Here is a 16,170-nt window from a genome sequence, read left to right as displayed (position 1 = left end):
CTGGTGAACTAAGAAAAATTTTAATAAGGGATACACCAAAATATCGCCACAGTTTGCAAAAATTAAAGTTATTTTTATTTTCTCTTCTATGTGTTCTTAATATTTCACAATAAACACATTACTTTTATAATGATGCTAAATAAATATTAACGTATGTGCTTTATAGCTTAGAATTTGACCATATTTCACATGTTGATCCTTATACTGCTGTGAAAGAATTATCTTCCTGATGAGGAAGTTAAGAACCGAGAGCCATTTAATTTCATTTATATATATATATATATATATAGTTTTTTTTAAGTCTCTTACTGAATTTGTTATAATATTGCTTCTGTTTTATGTTTTAGGTTTTGGCCCCGAGGCATGTGGGACCTTAGCTCCCCGACTAGGGATCAAACCTGCGCCCCCTGCATTGGAAGGTGAAGTCTTAGCCACCGGACCGCCAGGGAAGTCCTCATATATGTTTTGAAGATTTGCATTTTCACCCAATTTCCAGAAGTAGAGGTTGGAAAGCTTGATAAATTTATTCTTCCTATATGTTCAAGTCATAGACTGATGCTATTAACTTGCCCATAGATTTGAGATTAAAACTTTTCAAGATATAAAGAAATTATATAATGAAAAGATAATTGATACCCAAAATCAATTTTCTGAGTTATGAAGAATGAGTAAAAGGCAACAGCAATTAAGGTTTTTTTCTAATAATTTAACGTATTTTCAGCCGTAAGTTGAGAAAGGTAGGGATATTATAATGACATTCACTTGTTTTTTCCTCAAACTCTTGAAAGCTAAAACATTCATGAAAAGTTATTGGGACTTATCAGTTCTTAGACAGGACTTAGACTTATTTTTTAAAATGCCTCATTTTACAGGCAAGGAAACTGATTCTTAGAGAGACTAAATGTCAAGCTCAAGGTCACTGAGATGGACTATAGATCTATAGACCAAAATTTAGCTTAGTGATTTTTTACTTTACCCTTAGTTATCATTCATATAATTGCCTACATGCCATGTGGTATCTTTTTCTGGCTGCTTTCAATGTTTTCTCTTTATTTTGCTGAGCCTCCTAAATCTATTAAGTTATGTTTTTTAACAAATTTGGAAACATTTTGGAAATTCTTATTCAAATCTTTGTTTCTGTCCTATTTTCTCTCTCTTTTCATTCTGGGATCCTAATCACACTTATGTAAGACATGTTGGAATTCTTGCCCAGGCCTTAAGGCACTGCTCCCTTTTTTTCTGTTTGTTTTCTACCTGTTCTTCAGTTTAGTCATTTCTATTAATCCATCCTCAGTTTCAGTAGCCTTCTTTCTGTCTTCTTAAATCTCCTCTGAATCACATTTGCTAAATTTAAAAAATCTCATATTTTGTGTTTTACAGTGCTAGGACTGTCATTTGACCTTTTTTAAATCATTTGCCTTCTTTTCTGAGAGTTCCTATCTATTATGTTGGTTGCAAGCATATTTTCAATAATTACAATAATTGAATTAAAAATCCTCCTCTGACAAATTCAGTATCTGTCTCATCTCCGAGTTGGGCTTCATTGATAACCTTTTCTTCTGAGTTTGGATCATGTGTTAGTGTTTCTTTGTATATCAAGTAGTTCTGGATTATCTGCTGAAGATTTTGAATGCTATATTGTGGAGATTCTGGGTTCTGCCATATTCCTCCAGAAAGTGTTGGTTGTTTCACTCAGCTGAATGGAAACTTTGAACTGTGTGGTAGGTAGAAGCTGAAATATGCTGTTTGCTTTGGATGCACTGCTTGAAATCTGCCCCATGCCTGGGTAGCCCAAGGTTTAGAAGTTTACGTGCAGAATTCTGAGCACCACATCTGTGATTTTCTCTTTCCAACGTTCCTCCCACCCTTCACTTCCCAGATATTGTGAGTCCTGTAAGCTTTGTTCTTGGGCTCTTTAAGACAGTAAGGTTGATTGTGTTCATCTCAGTTTAGGCCAGCCTCAAGTGGAAGGCTGGGGCTTACCCTGAGGCCAAATGTTGTGAAATTGGTGAAACTCAATGGCATTCCCTCTTCCTAGTGTAGAGTGCCCTTCAATTTCAGTCTAGTTTTGGTCACGCCCCAATTTGTAGTTGTTTTCTAAGGAAGAATTTGTTTGGTAAGGACTACTGACTATGACATGAAGTAGAACCATTTTAAAATTAATTTTCGTCTTCTGTTATTTTATATTTTAATCCTTGTGATAGTTGAGGTATATTGCTCAGTGGTTATAAACAGAATCAGACTCCTTGGGTTCAAATATTAACTCTTTTGCTAACTGCGTGATCTCTTTGTTTCTCATTTACAAAATGCGAATGGTAATAATAGAACGAATCTCGTAGGATTGTCTTTGGGCACTGAATAAGCTACAATCTGCAAAGTGGTTAGGACAGTGACTGACACACATCATAGATATTTGAATGTTGGCTATGGTTAATGTAATTAACATCCCTTTATTAAAGTATGGATTACATAATCTCTACCTCTGGAACTCAGGCCACTAAGATTCACAAAGATCTTTCACTGGCCATTTTTGTAATCAAATCTTGTACCATTCCCAATTTACAGCCTCCCTTTGCAGGATTAAAGAAAACCTGTAAACACATAAATGTGCTTAGGGACACCTGCCTTGGGGCAATGACTGAATTTTGGCTACCTAGAAAAGAATTGTTAAAATTTCTTGAAGTCCTCCCCCTCTGGCCAATTATGTTCTGTGGCTGGTTGACTAAGCTATACTCTGGGGACATGTACACATGGAACCTTATTTATTTAGGGGAAGGAGCCACGTATTCTTTAATCAAAAGTGCAGGCTTACTTTCTTGCATCTGGCCACAGGACTTTCTGCCATCTTCTTTTTACTTCAAGAGTCAACGTTACAGCTACTTGAGAACTATTCAAAATTACTTTAAAATAGTTTAATAGTTTTGAAGCTTGCTTTTTCAACTCAAAAATAAATTTTAAGTCAATCAACTAATGAATCCCCTCTTTCTCTTTATTTGGACTACCTTCAACTGCCAATTTGCGAGGGAGTGGGGCAGAGGTTGCAGACATGTTAATAGAAATTCCTGACTGGAGAGGAGAGAGCTGGTCTGTCTTCTTTTGCATCTTCTTCAGCTGCCTGTAGGTGCAGATTCAGAGCTCTTAAAATTTAGGAGTATTATGGAAATTATAGAACTTGTGAAGGGGTGCCTCAGGAAAAAAAAAAAGTTATAAACTTCACAAGACTCATGAATCACAGGCAAAATGTATTCAGAGTAGAAATGTCCATGATTTTTAGACATCACATCAACAGTGTTTCCTTTGCAGGGTGATTTTAGCCTGAAATCCATAGGACTGCTGAAACCAGGTTATGTCACCATCATTTTTCCTGCATTGTATTCTTCTAATTTGTGTTGTGTCTTTCACACAAAGATCAAATGGGGTTTTTCAAAGGTAAAGAATGTTTACATGGTGTCATCTTATTAATATAAATTAATAATAATAATAATGTTCTATTACAAAGCATATATTTTCAGGAAGGCATTCACAGCAACTTAACAGAAAGCATCAAGATTTAGCATGAAGCAATGCTTAGCAAAATATTATAAAAGTTACCAGTGCCTTTAGCTATAATATTTTATTCAGTTCCATAAATTTGAAAGATTTTTTTTTTCCATTAAGAACTGGAAAGTGTAGTTGAATCACTTTATCCCATTTGTATTGCTTTTCCTTTCCATATGTAAGAACTGACGAATGAAACTTTCCTATGTTGGTAACTGAATATTTATACCCAATATCTTTTACATTTTTTTCTTTCAAATAATTGTAGCTAAACTTCCCTTGAACTAAATTAAAAAGCATGATGCAAATTGTCTGTATATTGTGGTTGCAATTATGTAAAACTATGACTGCATATGAATAAAGGACTAGAAGGGAATATACAGAAACTACTTTAATTATATAAGTATGATGGAAATTACAGGAGTTTTCCCACACACATATCATTTAAATTTTATGTAATACTCCGTTACTGTTTTTACAATAATATATTTTTTAAGCTTCCCCACTGACAAATACAGTGCTGTCAGCTTGAAAATATATTAGGTGATTTTAAAATTAAATCCGTTTTGTTTACTTTCAGAAGCCGCTGCTCCTAGCTTCCCTATCCATTCCTCTTGCTGCGAACTCATTCAGTTTTCCATTCCACTGAAGTTTGTCGTGCACCTAAAATATTCCAGGTCATCTGGATGCAGTGGCCACCATGAGGTGCCACGTCAGTTGAGTTTCCCCTCAAGTCTTCGCCCTCTGCTGACTCACAGGAAGTGCGCCAGGGATTCCATGTCTGATGACTATTCTAGATTCATCTCCATCTCGACCAGATCTTATACAGTCTTTACATCAGGTTCATGTGATCAAAAGTAATCTGCAACCTCTATCTTCCCACCTTTGGCAAACCACACAACACAGTCCTCTTTGCTCCCCCCAAATAATCTGCTTTTCAAGTTTGGTGACATTTTCTCATTTCCCATCATTTGTCATTACAGCAGGACATTTAAGACTCAGCCGATTCTTCTTTTTACACTCCTCCTTCACTCCTTCTGCCCCTCAAAAATCTACTTCTCTCTCCTTTGAATGATCACCACTCTTATTTCTTTATCCCCTCTTTTTCCTTTACTTATATCCTACTTTTGAATTCCCTGTTCCTCAAAATTCTTCATTTTTTGTCTCACTCTCTCCAACCTCTCTCAGTGCTTTTATCCACTGGGATGACGCTTGCAATAATCATTCAATGATACAGTTGACCTTTGAACAACACACGTTTGAACTGCATGTGTCCACTTGTATGCAGATTTTTTAATAACTATACTGGAGAAGTTTTTGGAGATTTGCGACTATCTGAAAACCTTGCAGATGAACCATGTAGCCTAGAAATTTCAAAAAAAATTAAGAAAATACCAAAAAAAAATTAAGAAAATGTTAGGTATGTCTTGAATGCATAAAATATACATGGATATACATACAATATACAAAACATGGGTTGATTGTTTATGTTATCAGTAAGGCTTTCAATCAACAGTAGTTACTAGTAGTTAAGTTTTAGGGGCGTCAATAGCTATACGTGGATTTTCAACCGTGTAAGAAGTTAGTGTCCCTAATCCCACATTGTTCAAGAGTCAACTGTAATTTTAATAGCTAAATTTTGTTGAGAGCTCATTATACACCTGGTTCTATACTAATAAGTGCAGACGCTGTTTCCATGATTTCATTTGATCTTTAGAACGACCACGAAAAGTAGAAATTCTTACTGTCTTTTTCTTTTCTTAAGGAGAAAATTCTGAGCTTTAAAGGATCAAGATATTCTCCTAGAAGGACACTGCTGTGAGTGGAGAAATCGTGCTCCAGCCCCACCTGTGTCTGAGTGCAGACGCCCTGTTCTTTTTTTTTTTTACAATTGTATTATGATTTATTGCTAATTTTGGAGCATAAACGTAGCTGTCTTATTTACCACCCTCTTGGAAATCACTTCTTTTTTTTAACATCTTTATTGGAGTATAATTGCTTTACAATGGTGTGTTAGTTTCTGTTTTATAACAAAGTGAATCAGTTATACATATACATATGTTCCCATATCCCCTCCCTCTTGCGTTTCCCTCCCACTCTCCCTATCCCACCTCTCTAGGTGGTCACAAACTACCAAGCTGATCTCCCTGTGCTATGCTGAGCCTCTGTTCTTAACTGCTGGGCTGTGCCCTTGCCTATTGCCCTTCTGTCTACTCCCAAATTGACCTGGCCTCTCTGGTCACCTCTCCCCTCATTCTTCCCATCTTATCCAAATATCTGTTAGCCCTTTCCATGAGAAGGACACACCAGGACCTTAAACAAAACATTTAGGAAGACAAATGCTCTGCCCCTAAACTATTTTCTCTGATTTCTCTACTTATTTCAATGCCAATGCTGTCATCCTTGTCATTCATGTTCAAAACACCAGTCTTTATCTCTGGTTTTTCTTCCTTTCTGTCACCCACATCCGCAAATTTACCAAGATTCAAGGGACACACACATACGCACCAAGAAACACACAAATATGTTTACACAGACATACATACAATAGCAAAAACAAACAAACAAAACAAAAAACCTAGCAAAGGGTTTTTAAAATAAAGAATTAAGAAACCACACGTAAGTACTGGTAAGAGCTATCTTTCATATCAATAAATGTAGTTGGAATAAAGTTAACAACTGAAAGAGAAAAACTTTCAAATCATATCAGAAAACAAAATCAAAGTGTGTGTGTGTGTGTGTGTGTGTGTGTGAAAGCTATATCTAAAGTAAAATATCTTAGAAAGACTAAAAATAAAAGAGTACCAAAAAATATACCAGACAATTACAAATGAAAAGAAAGCAGGGATTATTTATTCAAGGCAAGAGCATGAGATAAAACAAAAAGCATACTTCACAATAAAAAAGGTGGATTGAGAGTTTGGGATTAGCAGATGCAAACTATTATGTACAGGATGGACAAACCACAAGATCCTACTGTAGAGCACAGGGAACTCTATTCAATATCCTGGGATAAATCATAATGGAAAAGAATATGAAAAAGAATATATATATCTATATATAATTGAATCACTTTGCTGTATGGCAGAAATTAACACAACATTGTAAATCAACTATACTTCAATAAAATATGTTTAAAAAAAAGAAAGTGTCTAATCCTTGATGATGATGATAAAGTGTATGCCCTCTGCAGACTGTCTTCCATCTCACCTGTGACTTCATGAGTGGGCAATTGGCTGAGATGTTTTAACTGCCCTCACTCCTGACTCCATTCCCCCATCTCCAATGCAACATTATATAGTCAAGACAGGAAATGTCCTGCAAAATGACCTCTCCCCTTAAAGGCACCACAACACAATGGTTGTGATTAATGCTCTCAAGTCAGATGCTTGAGTTCAAATCCAAGCTTCATTTTTAACCATCTCTGTAACCTTGAACAAGTTACTTAACCTCCCTGTGCCTTGGTCTCCTCACAGGTTAACTCTGGCTGGTAGTTGTACTAACTCACAAGGGGCTTATAAAAATTAAATAAATTAGTATTTCTTAAGGGCTTAAGAAAATAGTACCATATAGACATGGAGCAGGCTATACATATTTGATATTATTAAATAAATATGTATACTTCTCTGGCTAAACAACTTCTGTGGTTAATTTTTGACTACGGAATAAAATACTATTTCATCAAAACTGAAACTGAAGTTCTTTATTTTTCAGAAGGCAATCAGTCTTTCCAGCATTATATCCCAATACTCCAAAGGCTACTAAATCACTCATCTCACCCAGGGGACCTGATCACTTCTTTCTTCCATGCGGTAGGTTCCATGCTGTCCTTCAGGCTGAAACGCCAGCCGTGGTCTCTGCCCACACGTCCTTCAAGCCCCAATTCAAGTGCCACTTCTCTCTGAAATCCACTCCCTGATCATCCCCGTCCGAGACCATCTATGTCCTTGTAAATCTTATCCCTCCTTGTTAGCGTCCTATGAGACTGAAGGATTAAGTGACAAGAATGTCACATTTTATTTTCCCTAAATTTTAAACTCAGTGAGTAAGGCGGGATGTGCTCTTTATTGCTTTGTAAATTCATTGTGTCTGATACATGCTTTTAAAGTACTTGGTGTTCAGAAGTACAGTTTGAATCAATGAAGGAAAATATTTTCGTGTTGACTAAAACAGAAAATGCACACTTTTATGCCAAATAAGTTTCTAAGCACCAAATAATGAAGCTCAGTTTAACTCAGTCAAGGGTCCTCATTTGTTATTTAGTGTTGTTAGGCTCAGATTTCCCTTTCCTTTTTGTCAAAGACCACGAAGATAGCATCTTTTTGCTTTATAGGATAGCAGAGTGAAAGGGTACAGGAAAGAAGTCTGAAAAACATAGTTTGATTCCTGTCTTTACCACTGGCAGCTCGTTGAACCTGAGTGTTACATAACTTCACCCACTCTGTTTCTTCATGTGTAAAATAAGGTAGTATCATCTACCATGCAAGATTATTGTCAGGATGACATAAGACTTCTATAACATGTTTGGTGCATAGAAGGAATCTAATAAAAGAGAGATAAAGATAGTTGTAATAATAATATTTTTTCTTATAGGCTCCGTTGTATCCCTTTTTTATTTTCACTTTATTGTTTGGATTTTTACATTACCAAAGGCATGGTTTATCATCCTTATATTGACAGTAAAATTACAGAGCTAACACTGTGCTTACATTCACTTCAGACTCCTTATATATAAAATCTTCCCTTAAAAGTAGATCACATTTGGGGAGTTGTCACGTAGACCACTCATCTTCCTAACAGTCTAGGGCATCACGTATTAAAAAACTATTTTTTTCTCCAGCTAATAATATTCTTCTCCTGTAAATATCCTAAATATTCTGTAGGATCATCTACCTAACTTCAGCTACTGTTAATAAGACCAGTAGCTGATGACGCAGAGAGCTTCTAAAACGATACGTGTGTCTGTTACCCATAATTATTGTATGATGTTTCTCTAATACCCTGTAGGTCATTAATCAGTGGGACAACTTTTAAGATGCTCCCTTTTTCCCCTTTCACAGCATCCCCTTTCCTATCTCTGTCTCGTTATGCTTAGTTTCTTTCCGTCTATCCACTCCCTTCTCTGCTTTCATTCAAAATGGTGGCCATAATCAACTAATCTGACCTCTTATTAGAGCTTCCAACATCTACCTAGGGCCACTTCTATGAAAAGTGTTTTCTTTCAAACACTTCCAGTGTTAACCAAAAGCAGTTTAAATTATTCTGTGGGAAGCCAACAGTGACTAATTGGCAGAGTCAATGTATCTATTGAGAGATTGCGTCCTTTAGTCCTTTGGTGTCCTCACCTCCATTCAGGTTCCGTGGAGTCAAGGATGTAGGATGGGAAGACTAGGGGCTTTCGGCTCAAGCAGACCTGGGGCAAAATTAAGCTCTGCTCTGTGCTTGCTTTATCTCTTTAGCCTTCCCTATTGGGTGTCTGTGTAATGAATCTATTCATCTGGAAAACGGGGATGAAAGTGCGAATCCCAACCAGGGGACCCCGTCACGGAGGGTGTTAGGAGCACTAGGTTGTGTTCGGCAGCACAGGACTGAGATAAACTGCAATAATCTAGCCTGGAAAACAAATCACCTTTGTTTCGGGCTTCCCTGGTGGCGCAGTGGTTGAGAGTCCGCCTGCCGATGCAGGAGACACGGGTTCGTGCCCCGGTCTGGGAAGATCCCACATGCCGCAGAGCGGCTGGGCCCGTGAGCCATGGCTGCTGAGCCTGCGCGTCTGGAGCCTGTGCTCCGCAACGGGAGAGGCCACAACAGCGAGAGGCCCGCGTACCACAAAAATAATAATTTTGTTTCCATGGGAAAACACATTTTGAGTTTTAACAACTAATTTAGGAGCATGTGTTGGCAACACAAAATGTCAGATGCTGGAGAGTAGTAGGGCCTAACGGATAAGTTATGTGCAAATAATATACGGGACACAGGATAAACTGTTAACTTTCCAATCGTTTTGCCTAATTTTAAGAATAATTTCAGTATTCGAAGCAGGTGTAGGAATAACGTTGGTTATTAAAGTAAAAAAGATTAATTTTTCACTTAGCTTTCCACAAGGAAAATAAGAGAGCTGCTCTTGGTAAGCATTGACAAACGGGCCTATGGACTCCAGAGTGTGGAGATACATTAAATTACTCAGGGATTATCCTTTAGCAGAAAAAAAAAAAAATGTGAGATGTTGATTTTTCACACCCAAAAGACTGGGGAGGCATTTTTTAATAGTAGAAGACACCTTCATCAAATGACTTTTCACAGAAATTTTTATTACGCTTTAGAACTTGACATTGACATTCGCGGGCTAAAGAAATCAAGAGATATTTATTTATACTCACCCATTGATGTAAAGGCAAGTCAGCAAACTGACTGTAATTAGGACAAAAGACATATTGTGTCATATGCAAAGGAAAACTACAAAGGAGATAAATGTGGCATGTTTGGTAAACTGCATTCATCCTTGAATTAAACAGAATACTTACTGAGCACCTACTATGTGTCAGGCAGTGCACTGGGTGCCCAGAATTCCTGCGAACAAGACAGACAAGTTCTGTATCTTCACGGAGCTTCTAGCCCAGTGGGAAAGGCAAGTAAATAAGCATACAACTGACTGACAGCATTTAAATTCTATTCAGAGAAGTGACTTAATTCTGCCACCATAAGAAAGGGCCATCAACCCAGGAATCAGAAGATTAGTAAGGGTAGAGGTGGTAAACCACTGAATACCCACATGTGTGCTAACACATCAAAGACAAGAGAAGGCTTCCATCCAAACTCGGGAGTAGAAATAGCTTGTTTCCAAGTCCCTGACATCCCTAAGTTCTTCCTTTCCTCCTTGCCCAGCTCAGGACAGGCACTACTGTACTGTATTCACGCTCTACCTGCAAATGCTCATCAAAGCTTCACCTTAAAGCCTTTCTACCTAGTGATGTACAAATGAGCATTTATGGTAGAGTTACTAATTCCTCAGGGTGGTGTAAGTGTTCACGGAATAAAATCCTTACATTAGGATGTAGTGAGTGTGGAATTTTACGGGAGAGACACTAGTAGGACAAGAGAGAGTTGTGGTCCCTATCGGTAGCGGCTAAGTAGTCCCCAGGGAGATACTGTTTATAAATAAATCTAACTAACAGGATATCAACAAGATTCAGCTTCCTGTCACTAAACACCATTTTCTAAAATAAAAGAAAAAAATACACTCAGAGAAAACTACAGGTGTGAAAAGTCCCATTTCTTGGCCAACTAGCATCATCCCAAGTAGAAAATGTGTGGCTGGACACAGAGCATCTCTTAAGTACAAGCGACAGGTGACCTCAGAAATAGGAACCCTGTCCCACCTTGAACAGTCCTTGCATGGTCAGCTTCTCCATCCGCCAGCTTTTACCCCCTTCCCACACCTTTTCTTCAATGTCCTGCTTCCCCTGGGAATTCAGGCAGGGCAGAGACTCACCTGGACCCTATCTGTGGGTAAATTCCCATCCTTCATCCCAGAAAAGGTGAGCCACTCAACAACAGAAGGTACAAATCCTTCCAGCGCCCGTGCCAATGCTTGATGTTGACTTAATGCTTAAGATGATGTTGTGCTCTCATTAAGGGAAGCAATAGAATTATACTTTAATTTGCTCTAAACCCATGCCTATTTCTTGGTAGCAGAATCATTATAAAACTCTAAATTTTGGTAAAACGAATCAGCATGGCTCACAGTGGCCTCGAGTGGCAATCATTGTAATCTCATTGCCTTGGAGAAAGTTTGTACTATTTGTTTTGACCTAAACATACAGTTGGATTAATGACTTTTAAAATACTTAATCACATGGGCAAGACCAACTACAATGGTAACCAACTATTGGAAATGTCCAAATTATAGACCAGGAGCCTCAGTGTAGGCACAGATATGGTGCAGCTCAACAGAGTAATAGAAACTGTTATCCCTAAAAATATTTAATCTCCAGAATGTTGTTTGTCATTAACAAGATTGATGCCTGCTCTTGGGGACCCTACATGCAAAGGCAGTGAAATGAACAAATCCATATGTTACACATTCATTAAAACCAGGCAGTGTCTTACAATTACAAATTAAATTGGTACATGTGGAAAAAAGGAATACTGAGATTTACAGGTTTTTGTGATTTTTTTTCCTTATCATAAAATAATGGAAATTGTGGTCCTGATTTGTATTTGATTAAAGGAATCATTTCATTGTTCTAATTGGAAAGGTATGTAAAACTTTTGGAGTACAGACATATGGATCAGCTTTGCTGATGGTGTCTGTTAATTTGGCATTGTTAACAGTCTGCTTTTTCCCCAGTGTACATATTTTTAGTTAGTCAGAAAGTATTTAGTTGAGCAGTTTTTCTTTAATTTCCACTTTTTTCTTTTCCAGAGGGCTTTTTTACTTAAAACGTGTTGAGAATTTTTATTGCTTCTATGTCCGTCTGAATTTTCTCTAGTGACACAATTTTTATGTGCGATTGGGGTAAAGACATTTCAAAATCCCCCTAGAATAGTTCAGTTTGGAAAACATCCTATAGACATTATTTGCTGGAGGCAAGCTCACGTTACCGATTAAAAGTCTACGCCAAGACAATAGAAAAAAAGAAATCATAGTTTCTTCAAATCAAGAGAGAAAGCTACTTTTTAATCTTTTTCCCTGAGCCTGAAAGGCCTATTTTGAACTTTGTTTGAAAGGAAAACACACCATCATAGGCCTGGTAAGATATCACTCTCCAGCCATTTGTTAAAGCCTCCATTTGCACAGCCGTCCCAAGTACCAGGAGGCACTGATGGTCCAGGAACATGAGGGATGAAACAAACCAAAACAACCACATCCCGCAAGTGGACGTGGAACAAACTCTCATGGGTTGGAAAATCTTTCCTATCGCCTGCCTTCTGGAGCTAATTTCCTGCTTGTTTATAAACAAGTGTAGAGAATGCAAAATCCAGTGCTGTCAAAAATAAACAAATGCATTCAGGAACTCTCTAGTAATTGCTAAGTCACAAAAAGTTTTATTAGTTGCTAAAGCTGCTTTGCATTATCTTACCATTTATTTCAGATTAGTCACTGAAGAAGCAAGGCAGTGGTTCATACCCAACTTGCCTTTCCTAAAGGGCATTAAAGAGTCATTTACTTGGCTTGCATTCCAACCAAACACAGTTCAATATAAACTTTTTATTTGCAAACTGAAGTATATTTTTCTACTCTTTTGTATTGTTTACAGAGGCTAACATTTTAAATGTTCCTTTAAAAAGTTCTCATCTTTCTATATTTCCTACTGATATGGAAGATTCTGTTCATAAAATGTCCATGTAATGGCAGGTAAATCAGAAATCAGAAATCTGCAGAAGTTCATACAGAAATATCTTTCCAAAAGAAATACTTAATTTTACCTTTGGCGTTCCCAGCTTAGGTAGAATAAAAGGTAAAACAAACTTATGGTTTGAAATCAAAGTAAATAAAGCCTGAGCAAAGTACCAAGGGGCAAATTCAGGGCATCTTTGTAACTTGAACAATATTTTCATAACAGAGCAGCGTCATTGACTTAATAGCTAAAAGCAAGGTTACTTCTGCAGGGATGTGGGTAATAGCTTCTGCCTACATGCTGTTTTCTGGGTCTGAGGATGAGGAGAGAAGAAGCAGGGGGAGGAGAAGTAGAGAACAGGCTCCAGCATGTTGCCTGGAGCAGCCTTTTATGACATTACCTTCCCTTTCTAACTCCCCTAAAATCCCCATCATTGGAGCCAAATGGCAAGTTCTCTATTCTCTTATTAAGTAAAGACTTCATATCATTAATTTACCATAAAGACACGGTTGCTACTCAGCTGGTACACATCAACATAGGCATCCCAATAGTTAATAGTACCGTTAAGTCCCCTACACACGAACCTTCAAGTTGCGAACTTTCAAAGATGTGAACATGCATTCACATGTCCAATCACGTAAGTTAGTTCACATGTCTGCGTACATTGTCACATGCGTGCATCCTCTACAAGTGGATGTGCATTTGTGTACTTTACTGTACAGGACTGTATAGAATACAGCAGTACAGTATCTGTATTTCAAGACCAGGATGTACAGAAGCAAGCGTGAAAGCAGTGGTGATGTAGCCGGTACTACTGTACTTGTCAAGGCACTGTACTGTAAGATTAAAGATGTCTTCTTGGGCTTCCCTGGTGGCGCAGTGGTTGAGAGTCCGCCTGCCGATGCAGGGGACACGGCTTCGTGCCCCGGTCTGGGAAGATCCCCCATGCCGCGGAGCGGCTGGGCCCGTGAGCCATGGCCGCTGAGCCTACGCGTCCGGAGCTTGTGCTCCGCAACGGGAGAGGCCACAGCAGTGAGAGGCCCGCGTACCGCAGAAGAAGTTTTCTTTATTTTTTGTGTCTCTTTGTTTTTTATGTATTGTTTGTGTGAAAAGTATTATAAATCTATTAAGTACAGTGCTATATAGCCGATTGTGTTAACTGGGTACCTAGGCTAACTTTGTTGGACTTAACGAACAAATTGGACTTACAAACATGCTCTCATAACAGAACTCGTTCGTATGTAAGGGGCTTACTGTATACATTTGAAAGAGCCCCTCCCCAAGGCATCATGGCCTCCACCACCCCTGCTTTGGCTGCAAACGACAGCTCCCAGAATCCTATATACCTTCCTTTGGGATCCTGCTTGAACCCAATGGCTGGCATCTTTCCTTAATGTTCAGTTACCTTGTCTTAATGGTTGTTAAATGTTTTAATATTATCCCTGATCACAGGCAAGCATATTTCCTCCAGGAATTTGAGAGAGAAGACTTTGTTTTTCCATCTCTCTTTACTCATGGATGTGTCTAGGCAAGGCAGACGTCAAGCAGAATCTTCCTAAAATCCAGTAAGCCTGACCCTGAGGAAATGAGCACCTGGCAGGTAATTTTTCTAAGTGAACTTTGCAGGGATGATGATGGTGAGTACAGGAATCAGGCCAAGGAAGGCAGCCTTAGCACAATTGTCCTGGGGGAAAAGTCCCAGTGTCCCAGTGTCAGTATGAGACAAAGACATCCAGGACCCTGAACCAGCTGGCAGTGGGAAATGGTAGTGTGGAGAGAGGCAAGCAAAGAAAGAAAGAAGAAGAAACCACAGGCAAACTTGGGTTCCTTTATTACTTTCCAAGAGGGAGTCTGAATTAACGAAAAGTCTTCATAGAAAGTTCCATTTCTTTTCAACAGTTTCCATCTCACTTTCAAACCATAGTTCGTGTGTCCCCCCGCTCTCTGCACTGTGGAGGGTGTGATATTTTGCTGAGTTATAATTCTCCCGTGTCCTTGTATGTTACCCCCTTTAGGCTCAGAGACCCTTAAGGCTACAGATCACATTTGAGTATTTCTGTGTATCCAGAGTCCCATACACTGTCTACACGTTGTAGGTTCTCAATAAATGTAGTGGAATTCTCATTAAGAACCAGTAGTGGCCCAGAGACATAGAAAACAAACTTATGGTTATGAAAGGGGAAAGGGGGGAAGGGAAAAATTAGAAGTTTGGGATTAATCTATACACAGTACTATATATAAAATAGATAACCAACAAGGACCTACTGTACAGCACAGAGAACTATACTCAATATTTTGTAATAACCTATAAGGGAAAAGAATATGAAAAAGAATATATATCTGAGTCACTTTGCTGTACACCTGAAACTAACACAACATTGTAAATCCACTATACTTCAAAAAAAAAATAGTGGGCTGAAATATGTGGTGGTTAGGTAACAATACTACCTCTTCTTCGAATGAATAGATGACATATAAATTCTTAAGCTTCGTCGGAAACACGTTCCCAAAAGTATTTTGAAATGTCTATGTAATCTTGTTTACATTTGAATTTGCCTATCCAGAATGTACAGGTGATTTTCTCAGCAAGACAGGGACATTTAATCCTTTTCTGTTTTTTCACAAATACAGGATCAGGAGAAAATAAATGACTTCATTATTACTATATTCGTATACACAGGCAACACTCCCTTTGCCCTCAGCCATCCCATTGAGATGAGCAGAGCCTTCAACACAGGGAGGAAGACCCAGTGCACGATGCCTTGTAAGTGTCTTTGAAATATTAACACAGAGAGAGAGTTCCATTCTTGCTCAGCAGATGCAATACATGATGGAAAATCTTACAGAAAAATATCTCTCCTTTTCACTTGATTCTGGAGGGTGAGATTGAATTCTTCTGCCACAGGTAATTTCTAGAAAAGAACCTTCATCTATATGCCTCCAACATACAGGGGAAGTGGACAGAGTAGAAACGGAAAGTAAGTGCCCTCTCCCTTAATCGGCTCAGGCATCCAAAATACCTATGGTACCAAAATACCGAAGATTTGGTGGGCCAGGGGGTAGGAGCTTAAGACAACCAAAATGTATTTTCTCACAGGTCCAGAGGCTGGAAGTCCAAGATTAAGGTGACAGCTGATTTGGTTCCTGATACCAGCTGCCTTTTTAGCTTGCAGATGGCCACCTTCTCACTCTGTCCTCACACACGGTGAGGGTGAGAGGGTGAGAGGGCGAGAGGGTGAGAGGGTGAGAGAGAGAGAGAGAGAGAGAGAGAGAGAGAGAGAGAGAGAGAGAG

This window comes from Monodon monoceros, unplaced genomic scaffold (genome assembly GCF_005190385.1).
Source record: "Monodon monoceros isolate NGI ecotype Baffin Bay Population unplaced genomic scaffold, NGI_Narwhal_1 Super_Scaffold_19, whole genome shotgun sequence".
Taxonomy (NCBI): Eukaryota; Metazoa; Chordata; class Mammalia; order Artiodactyla; family Monodontidae; genus Monodon; species Monodon monoceros.
The sequence above is the reverse complement of the archived record's forward strand: the minus strand, read 5'-3'. Positions refer to the sequence as shown.